Here is a 5,183-nt window from a genome sequence, read left to right as displayed (position 1 = left end):
ATATACTCATAATCGCTATTAAAATTGTCATTAATAAGGATTTTTTTATGGTTATGGAAACGAATCAATACGGATGGATTAGTAATGATTAGTTATCTATCAATTTTTATTTATTTAGGTAAGGTATCCATTTTTGGATTGTTTTCTTATATCATTAGGGAAACCGAATTTGCAATTTCAATCCAAGAATCATTTATGAATTCACAGTCAATAGTTAAAGTTAACGGTTCCCATTTGTCCTGATTTTTTGCTTTTGTGAATGAAAATCCACATTTTTTTTTCAATAGAAAAAGCAAAGTTTTGCGGTTTTTCGTTTTAGATATTGTGTGTTGTAAGATACTATCTATCTAAGAGATAGAGCCAATCCAATATTTTGTATCGTTTTGGCGGCATGGCCGAGCGGTAAGGCGGGGGACTGCAAATCCCTTTTTCCCCAGTTCAAATCCGGGTGTCGCCTCAGCAACAAACAAAAGAATCAAAATACCCTCTTCTGTTTTGCTGATATAACTTTATCATTTTTTTTAGAAGAAAAGCATCTTTAGATTTGCTTGATTCTAAGCATCGTTGGGGTTCTCTAAAATGTTATAAATCCTTGCGTATAGGTTTCGTTTCCAGAATTTAGTAGAGTAATGAAAAATAATCGTTAAATCTTGAGATGATAGCCCTTCGACTACTAATGTAGTGTCTACTCATTGGGTCTTGAATTAGGGAATATAATTTCATTTTTCCTTACGGAAAGGAGGAAGATACTTGATATACGGACTCATGAAAGTATCTGAGTACTCGAGCATTCAATCAATATTATATTGAATGAATAATTGGCTTTTTTTTTTATTTTAATCTTAAAAAAAGAACTTATTTCTTTTCGATAAGCTCTAACCACGCATGTAATAGGCCATCCCATCTTCCGATTGTCTCTATGAAACAATCGGGGGGACAGTAAAGATTAGATCAAATGAGAAAGGAATAATAGTAGGGTTATGTGATAGATACTATCTTGATTCTCTATTTTGAGACTTTTTACTTAATGTAATGAAATGCAGGACAACAAAAGAAAGACTAGGTCTTATTATTCCTACATGTTACTAACATTCTTTTGATACTTCCAAGAGTTTTTCTGCCTCTTTTATTTATTTGTACTGAATTTTTTCGATTATACTAGAAATCATATAATAACTTGGGATAATTCGATTTTTTGTATTGTTTCATCAATGGTGTTGTGCCCGAATCTCTTTTTGACTATGCGCTAGTGATTCCACTATTATTAGTGAATAATAATTATTAGTGAGCAATAATGGAATAATTCTTTTATATTCATAGAGATAGGGGACATAATTCACATGGATATGGTAAGTCTCGCTTGGGCTGCTTTAATGGTAGTCTTTACATTTTCTCTTTCCCTCGTAGTATGGGGAAGAAGTGGACTCTAGAAGTACTACTAATTGAAAAATAAAACTGTATTGTTTTTGGTTTATTTTATAGATCGTTCTGCAAAACTTTTTTTCTTTTATTTTGAAAAGTAAAAAAAAAAAGAGTTCGGATTATAAGTTTTTAAGTGGATCCATACTTTCAACACGAAAGAACATAGACATAGTGGTTGTCCAATGAGATACTACGCATAATAATATACTACCTCATAATAAGATAGTACCTCGGGGTAGCCACCCACATATTACGTGCTTACCACTTCTTTTATTTATTATTATTAGTATTTTAGTTATTTTCAAAATAGGATTTTTTCTTGTTTTAGGGAACTCATTTCATATCATGCTTCAAACGTTAAATAAAAATGGGGTTTGCTAATTCTTTTCGAAATCCGAAGATAAAAAGTTCCCATGGAACCGAACTCCTGGATCATCTGTCAACTGCTCAATCAATTACTTCTTTCGAATGCTAAAAAAAAATTAGTGGCCTTTCGATTATTTGATTTCAGATTCATTCTAATCAACATGAATTATGAAGCAAAGAAATAGAATTGGGCCACTATGTATATTAGATTAATATTACATATATGTAATTGATATGATATCTATATATAAATAGAAAGATATATATTGTATATTCATCTATATTCAAATTGATCGATATTCAACCTCTATTTTTATAGAGTACAATTTTATATTTATACACTTCAATAACAATAATAGATAGTATGGTAGAAGGATTCATATATTTCTTTCTACCATACTATCGGATCTTATCGAATACTTCTCTCGTAGAATACTGATAATTCTAGTCCGCCAATTTCATTTAAGACGCGAAATTTTAATGCTTTTCATTTTTCTTATCTTCAATCATTGATAAGAACTAAAACGTCAAGGTTAATTCAAATTAATCACTTTGACTGATTGTTTTTACGTATATTATAAGTAAAAAGGCGGTCGGAACTAGAATGAACAGTGCAGTAGCAATAAATGCGAGAATATTTACTTCCATAATATCATCGTTTCATTTTTTATTCGCAATAACTCGGGATTTAATCCCATAGAGATGATAAATGTTTCGCTTGTAAATTCAAGGGGATGCGTTGCATCTCGATGATATCGAATCGTATTAAAATATCATGAATAACAATATCGGAGCTATCAAATCGATTCATCGTCGAGAATTGAATAGTATAACATAGGAAGATCTTTTATCCATACCGAATTTAAACAAAATGGGATTCCTGATGCAATCAAGAATTTCGTTACTTTTTTTTATTTATAATTTTTTGCATTCTTTCTTTTCTATAATCTACTGCCCTCTTATTCAATGCAATCATCTGATGAAGTCTCATCAGACTACCTTTACCCTTACATTGTTTATAAACAAACTCAAGCAAAGAATAGCAGCGAAATTCAAAAAAGGAAAAGGAGGTAGGTTCGAACTAAACTCCTTCCTTTTTTTGTACTTATAAAATCTTCTTAAAAAAAAGAAATAAAAACGAAACTTAAACTTTCAAAAATTCTTAATTACCTCACTAAGAGAGATAGATGGGATCCTTGTTTGTATTAATATCCTCTTTCCTTGAATTAGTAGTGGGACGTATATATCAAAAGTTAAGTGTTAAATTTTAATAAGATAGATTATTTCAAATTCAAATTAGTAATTGAATTTACTAATTGAGGTTACAAAAAATCGGAGCCAGAACGGATATATTTTGCTTTCAGACGAAAAATTAGATCAAAGTTTACTATGTAAACTTTATTTTGTATCGTCCAAATTCCCTTTATGTATGTGCTTTCCGGAAACGTATAGTACTCTATTTCATTAGAAAAATCGGGCGTAATCAACTAGACCCAGTACGCCTTCGAATCCTGAATATGATGCTACCAATAATTGTGGTAATTCACATATGGCACATATGTCTTTCTCCCATCAATTAGTACTCGTTGAAGAAATCAAAATTCCCATATTTTTTTGTTGAAAAATGTGGAAAAAAAATAAGAGAGATCCCGTTTGGAATAAAATTCAGTTATGTTATTTGTTCTCTCTTTCACAGGAAAGGAAGAGATTAATTGATGTATTTTTTTTTTATTGGATTTGGATCCATCGGGACTGACGGGACTCGAACCCGCAGCTTCCGCCTTGACAGGGCGGTGCTCTGACCAATTGAACTACAATCCCAGGGAAATAAAGTGTACAACATATGTTGTTGATTTAATTTCCTTCAAACCTTTCTATGTAGATTTTTGATTCGAATTGTCATATTCTACCAGACAGAGACGCGAGTAATAAAGTAATAGATTGATATGCGCGGAGACATGGACTTTAGTGTGAGAAGCATGGATTAATATTTATTTTTTCGTTATTGTAAAATTGATTGATTATCAATCTGTCAATGAATAAAAAAAGAGTTTTTTTTTTTATTCTTTCATATCAAGTCAAGTATTTCTGTAGAAGGACAAATAGGTTATATCATTTTATGGTGGATACGCGATATATTGGGCCGAGCTGGATTTGAACCAGCGTAGACATATTGCCAACGAATTTACAGTCCGTCCCCATTAACCGCTCGGGCATCGACCCGGGAAGAATCAATTCCAAGCTTGTTGATAATCCATGATCAACTTCCTTTCGTAGTACCCTACCCCCAGGGGAAGTCGAATCCCCGCTGCCTCCTTGAAAGAGAGATGTCCTGGACCACTAGACGATGGGGGCATACTTGCCCGACTGCCATCATACTATGATCATAGTATGAATAGTTTTTTGAAATTGTCAATATAAAATAAATATAATGGACTAATATGATGCAATTCGACGTATTTTTCTTTCTTTCATTATTCCATCGAAATTTTTTTATTTGTGATTTCTATTTATGAATCGTTCATTCTAATCACCATTCCCCATATAATTCTATATAGAAATTATTTTATTTTAAATTGCATTTTTTTTTATTTATTTCATTTAAATAATATACATAAATTTGCAAATTGGAATATATAGTTATATTACTTATATTATAGAATATCAAATGAAAATAGTGATTAGTAGTGATTAGAGGAAACCTCTAAAATAAACAAAAATAATAAATATTAGAAAAAAAAATATTCTTTTTTTATTTTATTCTTTTTTTATTTAAATAATACGAAGGCTAGTACCCTTCGGGAATTGGTCTGCCATATGCTATAAACAGGATTAAACTCCATTTCTCATACTTTCACTCATTGATTCACTCATTGTTAAGATTAGGTTAGGTATATTTCGATCTCACACTAAGCCAAGAAATTAAAAAACGATAAATTTTGAAATCTGGGGATAGGGATCAACAAGTTATTGAAAATTTTTTTCTCGCCAAATAGAATTGCTTTATCAATGATTCGGTGAATGTATCTATGTTCAATTCGTGTGTGTACATGTATGAATCAAATTCATTTCGTTAGGATGGGGCTCATCAATTTAATTAGGGATCGGTCGTATGATGAAACAATTCATTGCATTGATCAAATCCAATATCAAAAAAACTATTTTACCTATACTCATTAGATAAATCCAATTTTTCGTTACTCAATGAGCGACTATGTAGATAAGATATATTTATGTACATATCTTATTATTTATAATTTATAATAATTATATACACTCAACTCATCGTGGCTAGTGTCTGACTCAGAAATTGAATCAAATAGGCCTTTTTAACTCAGTGGTAGAGTAACGCCATGGTAAGGCGTAAGTCATCGGTTCAAATCCGATAAGGGGCT

General features: G+C 31.1%; 4 non-coding genes across 4 annotated transcripts; 2 read left to right on the top strand and 2 right to left on the bottom strand.

Annotated features, from left to right (window-relative positions):
- Positions 1 to 385: 385 nt before the first annotated feature.
- TRNAC-GCA (transfer RNA cysteine (anticodon GCA)) lies at positions 386 to 457 on the top strand. Its single transcript has one exon. It is a non-coding gene; the product is annotated as a tRNA-Cys (tRNA).
- A 3,078-nt stretch (positions 458 to 3,535) lies between these two features.
- Positions 3,536 to 3,609, bottom strand: TRNAD-GUC (transfer RNA aspartic acid (anticodon GUC)). Its single transcript has one exon. It is a non-coding gene; the product is annotated as a tRNA-Asp (tRNA).
- A 318-nt stretch (positions 3,610 to 3,927) lies between these two features.
- TRNAY-GUA (transfer RNA tyrosine (anticodon GUA)) lies at positions 3,928 to 4,011 on the bottom strand. The gene has a single exon. It is a non-coding gene; the product is annotated as a tRNA-Tyr (tRNA).
- A 1,100-nt stretch (positions 4,012 to 5,111) lies between these two features.
- TRNAT-GGU (transfer RNA threonine (anticodon GGU)) lies at positions 5,112 to 5,183 on the top strand. The gene has a single exon. It is a non-coding gene; the product is annotated as a tRNA-Thr (tRNA).

This window comes from Cucumis melo, unplaced genomic scaffold (genome assembly GCF_025177605.1).
Source record: "Cucumis melo cultivar AY unplaced genomic scaffold, USDA_Cmelo_AY_1.0 utg000631l, whole genome shotgun sequence".
NCBI classification, from domain to species: Eukaryota; Viridiplantae; Streptophyta; class Magnoliopsida; order Cucurbitales; family Cucurbitaceae; genus Cucumis; species Cucumis melo.
Note: the sequence above shows the minus strand (reverse complement) of the source record. Positions and strands in the feature narration are given on the sequence as shown.